At 42.9% G+C, this 16,488-nt stretch overlaps 1 protein-coding gene across 7 annotated transcripts in view; it reads left to right on the top strand.

The window, feature by feature from the left end:
* LOC118363647 (protein diaphanous homolog 2-like) overlaps nucleotides 1-16,488 on the top strand; it is a 605,757-nt gene that overhangs the window by 43,691 nt on the left and 545,578 nt on the right. The gene's annotated exons all lie outside the window — the stretch shown is intronic.

Genomic DNA, 16,488 nt, shown 5'->3' with positions numbered 1-16,488 from the left:
GCTGATTGAACAGTGGAAAATATATTGAGTGCATTATTCCTCAACCTTCCAGAAATGTCAGCCTGGTTTAATTTAGCGATTGGGTATTCGCCGCAATACATCTGAATTTGTTGTCAACACCCCCCCCGTCTCAATTCCACAACATTAAGGCATATCTCCTATGTCTCAGAAATGTACACCGTTGTTTGTGTTGTTGCTGTCACTTTTCTCCCCCACTAGCTCGCAAACAACCCTAATAATATTTATAAATATACATTGTCCAAGGGGCTGCCGAAGTTTCTTCATTTCTCTGCCACTGTAATACGGTAATTGCAGATCTGCTCTGGCAATTTCTCACAACGTAAAGCCCTATTGCCTATTGTGAGAAGGCATTCCGTTTTTGGGGGGCAGGGCTTTTGGGGAAAAAAGCTCTCTTATTGCTTTTTGCTAGTGTGAATTGTCACCTTTAATGGCGTTTTATTGCTTTCATAAGCCTCCTTCAGGATTAAGGAGGCCCAGAGGCTTAGAGAGAATGAGGACAAGGTAAACCAACCAGTACACTGTGACCTGGGCTGGGTCCCAAATGACACCATTTTCCCTATGTAGTGGAATACATCTGAGACCCCTATGGGCCCTGGTTAAATCTAGTGCATTATCTAGTGATTAGGGTGCCATTTTGGATGAAGAAGACCTGGTCTGTGGTCTACTGATGGGCCCAGACAAAACTTATTGTTTTTTGACTCGCTCTACAGACAGATGTTTTTTGTGTTGATTCTTTGACAAACTGTTATTTTGTTTCCAGGGTATTTCTGTTGCAAAAGTAGATTATTTAAGACATGGTTATGAACCGAAATATGTTGTCTTGATTAGCAGGAACAGACTTCATTGTACGGAGGATAGAGGTGTACAAAGATTGTTTATCCGAGAGCAGCAAAGGCCTAGTTTGAAGTTTTGAACTGTCTCAGTGTGCCACTCAGACAGCTCTCACTTTGAAGAAGTTTCTCAAAAATCTGAGGATGATAGTAACATTTCCCCTGAAGTCTCTGACCTTTAACCTCTCCCTCAGTCAGACTCACATCAGTGCCTCGTGGAGCAGGCTAACACAGAGCTAACACTGAGAAAGCAGGGAGCTGTCAGTCTGAAGAGACTAAAAAGCTCCACTCAGAACCTAAAGAACCAGTCAAGAGAGGAGTTTAGCTCAGTTTGCCTGGTGTGGCTATGGTTAGCCTCAGATTGGGCTGGAAGATTCCATTTTCACACTGTCATTGCGGCGCCTCTGAGGGATCCTTGTGCAGTCGGGGTGGTTGGGAGGGCTGGGGGAACTGAATGTACTGTGGGGTCTGTAGGGAGCCTGCAATACTTATTCCTCTGTCTCAGCCATGAAATCTCTCTGGCACCTTCCCCGGGTAGGGGCGCGATGGGAGGCGGAGGAGCGGGTGGTGTGAATTGCCTCTAATTCAGTCTGGCCAGTGTGTCCATATTCACCTCTGCCACTGCTGAGTGTGTCTCATCTGCCTTTACACCTTGTTGATCGAGCTAGCGGTGGAAGATGAGGACCACAAAGTAGCTGACTGTCAAGTTGTCTGCAGGCAAACTAGACTGGTAAATAGACAGGCAGATGGACAGACAGGCTGGTTGCAGTTCTAGCATCTATCGACCAGCTTGATGACCTCATAGGTCGTCTCTTTTTACAACAAGGATGATTTACATCACAACTCAACTGCCACGCTTGGAACAACAGTGTTTCAATTGGTCCTGTGGTGCGGTAGTGCGAGCTGCCTGCGAACCACCAGTTACACGCAAGCAGGGGCAAGGCAGCCCCAGTCGGAATGCAGCTCTTGAAGTCCCCAGTACCGCTGTTTCCAGAGAGATGGATTTTAAGGGGTTACACACCCGGCCCTTTAGGAGCTGATCTGATCAACTGGAGGAGATCGATATCCATATGAGCGGCCCTCCCTGAGACTGAGCACATTTCCAAGATAACATACTGGTCAGCCTACAATATGTAAAGGGGTGAGAAAGGGGGACAGATGGGGAGGAGGGAGCCTAAAACACCTCAGACCTTGGGGACTGGAGTCTGTTGGATTGGTGATGGCTGAATGGGTCTATTTCAGAGAATCATGTTTTTTTTGTCTGCCAGAGTAATGGACAAAGCTTGTTGTTTAAAAAATGAATTACATCTGGCTCACACTTGGGACGCAAGCCTAACCTCTTCACTTGTATAAAATGGCCGAAGCCGGTTTTTAAGGATGACCTCTTTTAGTGGTGTGAAAGTGAGCTGTATGTATCGGCTGACAAGACCTCCCCAGGGAGCGCTAGAACAGTTTAGTGACAGAATAGAGCTTTGAAGTGATTGGAGAGAGTAGTTAGTTTTCCCCCAAAAGTAGAGGCGAAGGACATTCAATGAATGTAGGAAGAACAGGACATAAAAAATATTGCAGACAGCAGATTTAATGATTGGCATTGGCTTGAGTGTATTGAGTGTATGATACAATTTAACAGATTATTCTTCCATGAACTTGAATCTTTTAACATGTAACCTTTTAATGAAATGGTATTCAATTAATTATCCTGCATTTGAGAACGCACAGTATCTATTTATTGAGAGTGCTCAGACACTTTGAGGTAGGTGCCATTGAACACGGAGAATGGCCAATGCTTTCTAGCGTCTTTTGTTCCAATGTTTGAGGAGAGGCACTTGGAACAATTCTGATTTAAGCTGAAATGTTATGCTTCTCTCCTGATTCCGCCTCTTTGTTTCTGTGTATTCCAGAGGAAGGCTGTATGCCCAGGCAAATCGATAACCTTGGCATTTGTTTTGCCTGTTCCACTCATTTAATTGGCCAATGCCATATCTAGCGCGGCACACACTCCAAGGCTTTTCGTCACCTGATGTACTCCTGCTCATTGTGTTTAAGGCCTGTTTGAGGCCTCGATGGATAGAAGGAGGGATGGCTGCAAAGACAGAGTTAGAGGGAGCAACAACTGCCGCCACTTATTTCACTCACTACCCTTCCTCGCTACCAGCAGCAATGTTTTTTGGTGGGCCTTTTGTAAAAAAAAAAATCTGAATGAAACCAATACCACCCTCCCTCATCCCCTCTTCCTTCCAAGCCCCACACGTCTGAAAATACTAATTTTTGTTTCACATTAACACAATTATCCCAGAAACCCTAGACCCACTCCAATTTGCATATACCGCACCAACAGATCCACAGATGACGGAATCTTTATTGCACACCAAACTGCTCTTTCACACCTGGACAAAAGGAACACCTATGGGAGAATGCTGTTCATCGACTACAGCTCAGCGTTCAAACCCATAGTGCCCTCAAAGCTCATCACTAAGCTAAGGACCCTGGGACTTAACACCTCCCTCTGCAAATGGATCCTGGACTTCCTGATGGGCTGCACCAAGGTGATACGAGTATGTAACAAAACATCCGCCGTGCTCACCATCAACATGGGGGGTCTCTCAGGGGTGCGTGCTCAGTCCCCTCCTATACTCCCTGTTCACTCATGACTGCACGGCCATGCACGACTCCAACATCATCATTAAGTTTGCTGATGACACAACAATGATCACCGACAACGATGAGACAGGCGGTCAGAGACCTGACCGTGTGGTTCAAGGACAACAACCTCTCCCTCAACGTGATCAGGACAAAGGAGATGATTGTCTACTACAGGAAAAGGAGGACCGCGCACACCCCCATTCTCTTTGACGGGGCTGTGGTGGAGCAGGTTGAGAGCTACAAGTTCCTTGGTGTCCACATCACCAACAAACTAACATGGTCCAAGCACACCAAAACAGTTGTGAAGAGGGCACGACACAACCTATTCCCCCTCAAGAGGCTGAAAAGATTTGGCATGGGTCCTCAGATCCTCAAAAGGTTTTACAGCTGCACCATCGAGAGCATCCTGACAGGTTGCAACACTGCCTGGTATGGCAAATACTCAGCCTCCGACCCCAAGGCACTACAGAGGGTAGTGCGTACGGCCCAGTACATCACCAGGCCAAGCTTCCTGCCATCCAGGACCTCTATAGTAGGCGGTGTCAGAGGAAGGCCCTAAAAATTGTCAAAGACTCCATCCACCCTAATCATAGACTGTTGTCTCTTGGTTTAATCAGACCAGAGAATCTTGTTTCTCATGGTCTGAGGGTCCTTTAAGTGCCTTTTGGCAAACTCCAAGGGGACTGCCATGTGCTTTTCCAAATGTATTGTGTATGACTTTTATGTTTTATATTTGACCTGTTGAGGTGATATTTTGATTATCTACTCACGAAGAGTCAGGGGATGCGCATCCGGCATACTGCAGGTATTCCCGAACAGGGGGTACGCGCAATGCCGTCGGGGATACACCAAATAGAAATGTGATTCACGTTAAAACATTTATTTTTATTTTATTCTTCATGTTTTCAAACAGTCCATTTATATTTTCCAACATTTGGGTGAGGTTTATTTCTTGCTTGAGTAGCCTTGTTTCACTACCAAAAATAAAATTAAACCATCTCGTGTTCTGCGAAATAACAATACAATGTCAAATACAGGTAGTGTAGTCAAATAATTAACATCCAATCACATTAACCTTTACTCTCTCGTGGGAATTCCACTAACGGTCTGTATGTAGCCAAATGTAGCTGCTGCTCATGTTGGTATCTGTACTGATGACGCAAAAGCCATGACAGCGAGACATCGTGGAGTGGTAACGCGCGTGCAAGCAGTTGCTCCTGACGCCACTTGGGTACGCTGCAGCATCAACCGAGAGGCTCTTGCTGCCAAAGGAATGCTTGACAGCTTGAAAGACTTTTTGTACACTACAGTGAAAATTGTTAACTTTGTTAAAGCAAGGCCTCTGAACTCTCGTGTATTTCCTGCACTATGCAATGATATGGGCAGCGACCATGTAACTATTTTACAACATACAGAAGTGCGCTGGTTATCAAGGGGAAAAGTATTGAAACTTTTTTTTTTAAATTGAGAGACGAGCATAAGGTTTTCTTTACTGACCATCATTTTCACACAACTGGCCTATCTGGGTGATGTTTTTTCTAGTTTTTTTCTTTGATCTGAATCTAGGATTACAGGGAATCTTCGCAACTATATTCAATGTGTGGGACAAAATTGAGGCTATGATTAAGAAGTTGGAGCTCTAACAAGGACAACCCACAGGTCTTTCCATCATTGTATGATTTTTTTGTGTGCAAATGAACTCAATCTTACGGACAATGTCAATTGTGATAAAGCGAAGCACCTGAGTGAGTTGGGTACGCAATTACGCAGGTACTTTTCCGAAATGTACGACACAAACAACTGGATTCGTTATCCCTTTCATGCCCTGCCTCCAATCCAGTTACCGATATCTGATCACGAGAGCCTCATCGGAATTGCAACAAGTGGTTCTGTGACAATTTAATTTAATCTGGGCGGCAGGGTAGCCTAGTGGCTAGAGCGTTGGACTAGTAACCGGAAGGTTGCAAGTTCAAACCCCTGAGCTGACCAGGTACAAATCTGTCGTTCTGCCCCTGAACAGGCAGTTAATCCACTGTTCCTAGGCCGTCATCGAAAATCAGAATTTGTTCTTAACTGACTTGCCTAGTTAAATAAAGGTGCCCTGATGCCCTTTGCAACCACGTACCTATGTGAGAGTGGATTCTCGGACCTCGCTGCATGAAAACTAAATATAGGTACAGACTGTGTGGAAAACGATTTACGACTGAGAGTCTCTCCGATTCAACCCAACATTGCAGAGTTATGTGTATCCTTTCAAGCGCAGCCTTCTCATTAACCTGTGGTGAGTTATTTCCAATTTTCCATGAACAAATACAGTTTTATATGTAAAATGGTTAAATAAAGAGCAAAATTCTTGATTTTTATTATATTATTATTTGTGCCCTGGTCCTATAAGAGCCAGGTAGTGACAACTCAGTCATTCTTAAGTTAAATAAATGCATCGTATTATGTGTGTGTGCTGCAGGCTGACAATGATGGCCAAAAAACAACAACAACCCTGGTGCTAGAGGGGGTACCAAGCTGGAGGTCGAATGTTTGAAGGGGTACGGGACTATAAAAAGTTTGGGAACCACTGGGATCATTTCAGTCATTACAAACAACACATCTATCTTCTTCAAGCCATATTGAACTGTCTATACGCCTATGATTCCCTGCTATAACATCAGCAATGCAGCGCCATTAGGCCTATATTGAGTCTGTAGATCAGTGGTGTTTGTGTTGTGCGCTAGGCCATCAATCATATTCAAGTTTCCCAGGGCTCAGCATGGATTGACAGTAAAACAATATTAATTTTCATTTGTCCCCTCGCTCTTCCCCCGAGCCCTTTATTAATACTTCAATATAGAAACTTGGTACGCAGACACCTTTTGGCATACAATTTGAATGTCTTCCAGTCCAACTCTAATTCAGAAATGTCAAGTGTAGATCTGATTGATTCATGCTTTATACAATTCAGAGACCTTTTTCTAGGTTATTTCTACGTCTGTTGAGTCTGTCGCAATTCGGCAGCATATTGGTTTTGAGAGAGCAAAGGGATTTAAATATAGTGCTCATGAATTGAATTAAACAGCATTGTGCAGGAGTTTGCGTTTCTGCTTCTTGACGAGACATGCTATTTATTAACTTCCTCTCTTGTATACATGGCATTGTAGCTGTTCTGTCACTCCAAGTTGGATGTTTCAACCAAACAAAAAAACAAATAATTCAGTGCCTGTTTATTCTTCCAATGTACAGTACATTCAGAAATTATTCAGACCCCATGACCTTTCTATTCTAAAATGGATTAAATTTATTTTTTTCCCCCTCAATCTACACACAATACCCAATAATGACAAAGCAAAAACAGGTTTTTAGAAATGTTTGCAAATGTATTAATTATTTTTATTTTTTTTACTGAAATATAACATTTACCTAAGACCCTTAACTCAGTACTTTGTTGAAGCACTTTTGGCATCGATTAAAGACTTGAGTCTTCTTGGGTATGACGCTACAAGCTTGGCACACCTGTATTTGGGTTGTTTCTCCCATTCTTCTCTGCAGATCCTCTCTGTCTGGTTGGATGGGGAGCATAATTGCACAGCTAGTTCAATCCTGTCTCTGAGCTCTATGTACAATTCGTTCGACCTCATGGCTTGGTTTTTGCTCTAATATGCACTGTCAACTGTGAGACCTTATATAGACAGGTACAGTATGTGCCTTTCCAAATCATGTCCAATCAATTGAATTTATCACAGGTGGACTCCAATCAAGTTATAGAAACATCTCAAGGACGATCAATGGAAACAGGATGCTCTATTCACAGTCTCATGGCAAAGGGTCTGAATACTTACATAAGTAAGGTATTTCTGTTTTTTTTCGCTTTGTCATTCTAGGATATTGTGTGTATATTGATGAGGAAGAAAATGTATTTAATCAATTTTAGAATAAGGCTGTAACATAAGATAATGTGGAAAAAGGCAAGGGGGCTGAATACGTTCCGAATGCACTCTATTCTAGTGTTGTATACTGTATTACTGCTACACTATTACAATACTATTGTTTGCAACATATTTGCAGCATTTCTCCAAGATTATTTTCCATGCGTGGCTTGGCTAACCTTTCACTAGATTCAACTGAAATGTTCCTGTCTTCAAACGCCCACCTTGGTCGTAAGATGAGTGCAACTGTGGGAGAGGTAAAGTGCAACAAATATAGAACATGATTTCTGAGCTGTGGTAGGTAGCAGTGTAACTCGTGGGAGGAACCTCTGAGTGAATCTGAGTGAACACACTCCCTAACTCCCACTGCAGAGGAAAAGCGGAGAAGTCCCTTTTCTTTTAAGTGCCTCTTCTTTTCTCTCCTTAACCCTGTTCTCTCATCTATACTCTCCTCTCCCCACCACTGCATTATACTAAATACAGTGCCTTCAGAAAGTATTCGCACACCTTGACTTTTTTCCCCCATTAAATTGAGATTTGGTGTCACTGGCCTACACGTAATAACCCATAATGTCAAAGTGGAATTATGTTTTACAAATTAATAAAAAATTAGAAGCTGAAATGTCTTGAGTTTATAAGTATTCAACCCCTTTGTTATGGCAAGCTTAAATACATTTGGGAGTAAAACTGTGCTTAACAAGTCACAATAAGTTGCATGGACACACTGTGAAAAAAATGTGTTTAATGATTACCTGAGCTCTGTACCCCACACATACAATTATCTGTAAGGTCCCTCAATCGTTTCAGATTCAGATCAAGCAGTGAATTTTAAACACAGATTCAACCACAAAAGACCAGGGGTGTTTTCCAATGCCTCGCACAGAAGGGCACCTATTGGTGGGGTACAAATAAAAAAGCAGACATTGAATATCCCTTTGCGCATGGTGAAGTTCTTAATTACACTTTGGATGGTGTAGCAATACACCCAGTCACTACAAAGATGCAGGTGTCTTTCCTATCACAGTTGCCGGAGAGGAAGGAAACCCCTCAGGGATTTCACCATGGGTCCAATGGTGACTTAAACTCTGTTTTTAAATGGCTGTTATAGGACAAAACTGAGGAAGGATCAACAACATTGTAGTTACTCCACAATACCAACCTAAGTGAAAAGAAGGAAGCCTGTACAGAATATATATATTTTTTTTAAACTTGCACCTTGTTTGCAATAAGACACTAAAGTAAAACTGCAAAAAATTGCGTCAAATATATTATTATTTTTGTCCTGAATACAAAGAGTTATGTTTGGGGCAATTCCAAAACAACACATCACAGAGTACCACTGAGTGCTCATCTTTTAAAGCATGGTAGTGGCGGCATAATTTTATGGGTATGCTTGTCATCGGCAAGAACTAGGGAGTTTTTTTTAGGATGAAAAGAAACGGAAATGAGCAAAGCACAGGCAAAATCCTAGAGGAAAACCTGGTTCAGTCTGACTTGAAGACTTGAAAATGGCTGTCCGGCAATGATCAACAACCAACTTGACAGAGCTTTAAGAATTAAAATAATAATAATGTGCAAATATTGTACAATCCAGGTGTGCAAAGCTCTTAGAGACTTACCCAGAAAGACTCACATCTGTAATCACTGCCAAATTTGATTCTAACATGTATTGACTCAGGGGTATATACTTATGTTAATGAGATATTTATGTATTTCACTTTCAGTACATTTGCAAAAAATGTCTAACATGTTTCCCTGTTTTTAAAAAATCAATTCAGGCTGTAACACAACAGAAGGTGGAATAAGTGAAGGGGTATGAATACTTTCTGAAGGCAAAGTACATCTCTTTTCAAAGGAAGAGAGACAATCAGGCTTCGTGCTTTCAAAGGTAGAGAGCTGGATCTCATTATTTTGAAGGGAACATGAAAGGGCGTCTGGAGTGGACATGGTATGCTGATATTGAAAGCATATGGAGTGTGTGTGTGTGTGTGTTTTGATGACCTTGTCCTTGTGTTTGTAGGCAGCACTGTCATTGGCCCTGCAGCAACATCATGCCTTGAACATGTCCTCTCCTCTCAGATTTGGATATTAAGGAGAAGCGGAATGGAGAGAAAGAGCCAGAGCCAAAGATAGAGGGAGAGAGCAAGACTATATTGAGACAGAAACACAGAAAAAAACAAGTGTGTGTGTGTATGTGCCTGCTTGTGCCTGCTTTTTCTGTGTGTGTTTGGCAAGCCTGCTTGCCTGTGTGTGTGTGTGTGTGTGTGTGTGTGTGTGTGTGTGTGTGTGTGTGTGTGTGTGTGTGTGTGTGTGTGTGTGTGTGTGTGTGTGTGTGTGTGTGTGTGTGTGTGTGTGATATTGGGGCTGTCAGTAATGGGGCTGGGTGAACACTGCCTACGCGCTCAGTGGTTCATCTCCCCCACGGCTCTCTCTAACACACTACACGGCACGCCGGCTCCACAGGGTGCTCCTGCAGGCTGCATTAGGCTCCATAAACTTTATGGCATATTTTTACAACTCGTCTCTGTCTGCGATTCCACCACAGCATCCCTGGCCTCCTCTGCTTTAACTGTTCACACAGCTGTGAAATTCACTGTACCCCTTCGCTTTTTATGGTCGTTTGGACAGGCTTGATTCAGTTGGTGCCCCCCGGTGAAGGGAAGGATTGGCTCCTTCCCTCCCCCGCCACATATGTTTATATTTAGTAAGTTATTTGTTTTGTGTTTTACGGCCATGTCTTTTTTATGCAAGGTGGTGGGTGATTACTAGAGATGTCTCTCTTAGTATATCACGTCTCCTGTGTGTGTGTGTGTGTGTCGGTGTGTGTGTGTGTGTGTGTGTCGGTGTGTATGTATTGTCGGTGTGTGACAACTGAGTAGTCCTTTCCCTAACCTTGCCTGACTCCATCCCCTCCCGTGATGCTCTCTTGCCCATGCCAAATTCAGTACAACTCCACCATGGCGGTGCATATTTGGCTTTGCCTTCGACCGCAGGCAGCGGTCACAGGAGTGCGTGTGTGCACATGTGTGCTTGTGCACTGGGCAGCAGTTCAAAACATCTGTTGATTTCACCAGTGAGTCCAGCCAATTGCGTGGAGGAGGAGGTAGCTACTTTCCACCAGAAGTAGATACTTTACGTCATCCTAGAGAGACTCTTAGTTGTTGTTTGTTTGACTCACCGACGCAGAGGCATCAGTTCATAAGTTATAAGGACATTTCTGGGATAAACCAAAGTCACTCCAGCTCGGGGGTGGAAAAAGGTGGAGGTGGAAAGAGCCACAGCTATGCTGACTGATATATCATAATCTCCCCTCTTAACCCCTCCAAACTCTTTTTGGAGCTCCCCTTATTTGCCCCCGCCGTAGTCAATAAGCCCACCCGGCACATCTCTAGCAAGGTGTACCTTGCCTATTCCCTTCCAGTCTCCTCCAACATGCTCCACTGCTGTCATACCATCCGCAGAGGAAGTAGTAAGTAAGCCCCATAATCGCCTCATCAACAGCACTGCTTCCACTGATTCCCAGGCAGTTCCCCGGTTGCCTGTAATGATCGGTGATCTGATCAAGGCTGGGTGACTCAGCGCTATAATTTCTTCCTTTGCAGTTTTCCCTTTTTAAGGGCACCCGAGAGAGATGGGTCGCACAGTTAAAATGTCCGCTTTGAAGTTTTACGACTTCTCCCTTTGTGTCGTCCGCCGAGCAAGAGAGCCTGAAGAGCTGGGAGTCCGCCCTTCTGCATAACTTTCAGGCGTACTTACCAAGACGAAACAGTACACTGTTTTGACATTAGAGGTATTTTTCAAATCAAATATTGGTAACATGCACATGTGTTTAGCAGATGTTATTGCGGGTGTAGCGAAATCCTTTTAAAATAACATTTGGCAAGGTTTCCTAAGATCTGGAAGCACGGCAGCCCTCTGTCAGCTCCGTTTTGAATTATGACAAAGATACTTTCACATTGGCCTCTGTCTGTGTACGCATGCCGACGACGTATTGTCTGTATCGCTCGCCTTTGCTATAAATACTGTATTTAGATATTTATTCCCCTTTCGAGTGTTGATGGTGGTCAGCAGCATCAACCGCTTTCTGTCTCTGAGGTGAAGTACTGGAGGTTGCCGCAAGATGGCAATAGAAGTCTATGGAACTCTCCATGGTGCAAAAGAGAGGAAAAGGGTATGGGAAAAGTCACAATGTTGCTATGGAATTGGTTTTGTTCTACCTAGCAGCCTACACACACACACACACACACACACACACACACACACACACACACACACACACACACACACCCCCGCACCACTATGTCTGGCTCCCTTATGCCATTTGTAAGAGGTTGTCTGATCTTTAAAAAGGAGAATAAGTGTGAAACGCCTCAACAGCATTCAAATGGATCCATCTTTCACCGATCGATACACCGATCAGCCTCACTTTGCAGTTGGAAAAAAACAACAAGAAAACAGATTCTTCACCGCTTAATTTTTTCTCTGAAAACTCCACAACCAAGATGGCCTCTTAACATTGCAGACCGATATGTTCTGCTCTGCTTTTGTTCTTAAGCCTCACAAGTCTCAAACACAATGGCACGACAGTGAGAAAGCTCAACGTAACACAACCTCGCCTGTTATCGACAAGGCCCCACATATTGACCAGACATTTATGTAATCGTTACCTGAATAATTTATCTGTGGCGCCGGTGTGACGAATGAAGAAAACACACTCCTCACTATAAAAAACATGTTAGTGTTCTCATAGCTGCACAACTCAAAATCTCATGTCTCTATATCCACCTCAAAATCCATTCCATTGAATCCCTGTATCTGGGTATTGAGACCCCTGATCAAGCTATGTTTTTCTGGGCACATAGCTTCTGTCATCTCTATGCATCTCTATCTGTTCCGCTCTGTGTTTGGGTGGTGAATGTTCCTGATACAGGACTAATTCAGTGTCACACGAGTGTAGTGGAGATGTGGCTGGCACAGCATGGCAGAGGGCACTACTCTATTTCTATCTGTCTCTCTGTGGTGTATATCTATCTATCTGTAGTATCTATCTATCTAATCAATTAATCAAATCTATCTATCCCTCCATTCATCTGTCTGTTTGTGGGTTTTGAGGCTCCTGATATTGGCCAATAATATTTGTTACATGTTTTCTGCTGCTACCATGTTGTTGTCATGTTGTGTTTCTACCATGGTGTGTTGTCATGTGTTGCTGCGTTGCTACGTTGTTTTCTGACTTTATGTCTCTCTTGTCGTGATGTGTGTTTAGTCCTATATTAATATATTTTGTTTTATTATTATTATTTTTTATCCCATCCCCGCAGGAGGCCTTTTTTCCTTTTGGTAGGCCGTAATTTTAAATAAGAATTGGTTCTTAACTGACTTTCCTGGCTAAATAAATGTAAAAATAAATGAATACAGGACTGATTCAGAGCCACCTATGAGTGTGTAGTAGAGCCGTGCAATAGGCGGGGTAGGTAAGGCTGGCGTAGCCTGGCAGCAGGCTTGTTTGTGGATGTCATGTGTTTCTCCTCAAACGGGGACACAACGGCGCAGATGCCGCCTCACCCGACAAAGCCCCCCTCTGCTCAGGTGCCCACCACCATCATGCCACATACATTTTTAAAACACAGCCATATGGCAATTCTGTTTTCTGTGCCAAATGGAATAAAAAAAAAACGAGTTAAAAAACTTAAAAATATCCATCTTGTCTTTTTCGGTCGACGCTTGACAGACAGAATAGGGCCGTCATAATACTTCACCAGTTGGTGTCAAAAACGTATAAAAGCATTTCTTTAGAATGGGAACCAATTACTGAATATTGCCCATAAGGTTATTTAAGTGTTTCATGAAATGGCGATGCCCTTGATGTGGGATATAGACTTAGCAGGTAAATGGACATCAATCACATTGAGCGTTTAGTCTCCTATGAATCATGCTATATCATGGTGTTTGCCAAATTGTTTTGTAAGTCCCCTCTAGGGGCTCAGTGTCAGGTATAGGCTAGCATTTACACCAAAAAATTAAGACGAAAAATCTTGTTGCCGAGCATAACAGCAACATCTCAAAAGCTTATCCTGATAAAAACAAACCAAAATTGTCCTTTGAATCGCTCCTTTCATCTCCTGGTTTTTGGTTAAGCAGTTCAGCCCAGGCCTCTAGGGAAATGTTTCCCCCCTCTGTTTGCAGTTCTGAACAAGCCTCCATAACGATAATGAATTCTATTATTTTAAAACCAATTACTGTTAGTTGGGAGGCTTCTTTACCAACATTGTCATGTTCTCTGTGGAACAGTGTTCTGTCATATCTGTTGCTGTCTGCTGCTGCTGTCAAACTTGCTATTTCCTCCTATTCCCCAAACTGTCTATTCTATGCTAATGCGTCTCTTTTGGTATTCAGATACCTCCCCTTTTAAACAGAAGTACCTCTCAAGGGAGCCTGATTTTCCAGGAATTAGAGCAAAGTTAATGAATGACTGAAACGGTTTGCCATATTTGTACACCCATCCAAAAAATGCATAATATGGCAAAATACAGGCAAAGCTGCACAGGTTACACATCACATTGAATGAAGATCGTTGTGGTAAAGTCTCGTCAGTGTGACCTCTAACTTCGCCGTTGAGTGTCTGAGTAGGGATAGACGTGCTATTCTCTCTTCTATTTCTCACAGGTGAATTGAGATGTTGTGTTACCTTGAATCATGATTTAAAATACTAGAACACGAAAGCAAGAGAACATTACGTCTGTTATGTGGGAGAAGAAAAGGCATACTTGTATCAACATTGAAAAAGGGCGTCTTTGAGGGAGAGAGGATTTCCTCGAGGTATTCACATGAAATATAATGAATGGTTCGCGGTAATACAAATGGGGTTTCTCTGAGAAGCTGACGGTATACTGACGGTATACTGACGGTATACTGACGGTATACTACACCGCATGCTTCAGGTAAATTCTATGTATTAATGAGTACCAAAGACTTGTATAGCCAGTGAATTACCAAGTTTTCCTGCTGCCTATCCTCTATTCTTCCTTTTGTATGCTTGGGCCTTAATTGTCTGCCTCTCGCATTGACTTTTAGGAGGTGGACTCTGGACTGCTTTTGTTAAGCTTTTCTAATCAATGGTGTATAGGCCTGAAAGACGTGCCGTGCACAAGGACACACAATGGTCTCTATGTCACATGAATGTCTGAATGGTAAGTGTACTGTATCTATGTCCATAAATGAAAGTGTATCTCTATCTTTCTCTACCATCCACACGCACACACAATCATTAAAAGCCACGAACACCTCACATTCCTGAAGATTAATTTATACCTTATTTAATAAGATGAAATATTACCTGAAAGCAGCTTTCCCCCCTTAATTGACCAATTTTGATGCTGCTCTAATCAGCATTTGTCTTAGCAAACCTTGACACAGTAGTATTCTCTCTCTGTCTCTGTGTGGCATCCGCATACTCACACTCTCGCACTCACCCACAGCCATTACTGATATCACTCTGTCATAATTAATTGAAGAGAGATATGAAATATATATCAAATATTCAGTGTGTTTTGTTTTAGGGATTGACAGTGCATTTCCAAAATTGCCTGCATTAGTCAGCATCTCTCAGCCCAACCCTAATTATCCCACTTTACCCAGCATCTGTCTGCTATTAGGGGCCTTTGTTCCAGATGTTTTCTTATTAGAATGGAATTGATCATCCTAATGGTTTTAGGGGTCAAAGCACAACAATTTGGTGGCCCTTTTCTCATGGCAACGGGCCACAAGTCTTGCTGCTGTGATTGCACACTGTAGTATTTCACAGAAATGACAGTTTATCAATGTTTGATTTGTTTTCAAATTCTTTGTGGGTCTGTGTGATCTGTGGGAAATATGTATCTCTAATGTGGTCAGACATTTGTCAGGAGGTTAGGAAGTGCAGCTCAGTTTACACTCCATTTTGTGGAATGTGTGGGCATTGATTCCGTTTTAGGTGGATGTACAATTTAACAGCTCTTTTCTGGATTTTGATAACTGTAGCCCTAATTCAAAGTTTTTCCTTGCCAGCTCTATAGTCTGTGGACAGAGCTGCTCTTTCCCTCCCCTCTGCAGTAGAGAGAGGAGAGGAGAAAGCTGTGTTTCACTCCTCCCTTTTCTCCCTCTCTCTCTGTGCCTGGCCCCTGGACCTCCACCGGATTTTGTGGAACTTCTGCCTGCGTGCAGTGAAGCCACCCTGCGCCCATTCACTCCGAGATGGGAAAAGAGGGGAGAGGGGGAGAGAGAGAAAGAAAGAGACAGAGGGGCAGATGGAGAGAGAAGCAGAGAGGGAGAGACGAGCGAGCACAGACAACAGAGAAAAAAGAGAGAGGTGGGCTTTCCTATTGTCCTCCCTCTCATCACACTGTAGTGCATCTAATCCTCACAAGGCTGCTATTTCCTTACATCACTGTACAGTATAGTGGTACCTGCTGCATCACAAAACACTCTACTGTAGTTAGATGTACAGTACCAGTCAAAAGTTTGACCACACCTACTATTTTCTACATTGTAGAATAATAGTGAAGACATCAACACTATGAAGTAACACATATGGAATCATGAAGTAACCAAAATATTTTCTATATTTGAGATTCTTCAAAGTAGCCACCCTTTGACTCGATGACAGCTTTGCACACTCTTGGCATTCTGTAAACTAGCTTCATGAGGTAGTCACCTGGAATGCACTTCAGTTAACAGGTGTGCCTTGTTAAAATGGAATTTGTGGAATTGATTTCCTTCTTAATGCGTTTCAGACAATCAGTTGTGTTGTGACAAGGTAGGAGTGGAAACACAATGAACGTACCACATCTCCGACTCCCCTACATCTCCACACATGTTCCCTGTATCAGTATGATAATACCCGACTTCGCACTTCAAAAGTCAATTGAGTGAAACAACAAGCGCGACGCTTAATTGCATCCGTCTTTGTCTTTTCCGTCTCAATTCTATTCGGTATTCTCTGAAAACGTAATGAAAACAGAGCCACCCGCTTATAAGGCACTTGCATGGTGTTTGGGTATCACACAGCTTTATTCACCTTGACGGACGAGTGTTGTTTC

This window comes from Oncorhynchus keta, chromosome 30, assembly GCF_023373465.1.
Source record: "Oncorhynchus keta strain PuntledgeMale-10-30-2019 chromosome 30, Oket_V2, whole genome shotgun sequence".
NCBI classification, from domain to species: domain Eukaryota; kingdom Metazoa; phylum Chordata; class Actinopteri; order Salmoniformes; family Salmonidae; genus Oncorhynchus; species Oncorhynchus keta.
This window is presented reverse-complemented; position numbering and strand designations above follow the sequence as displayed.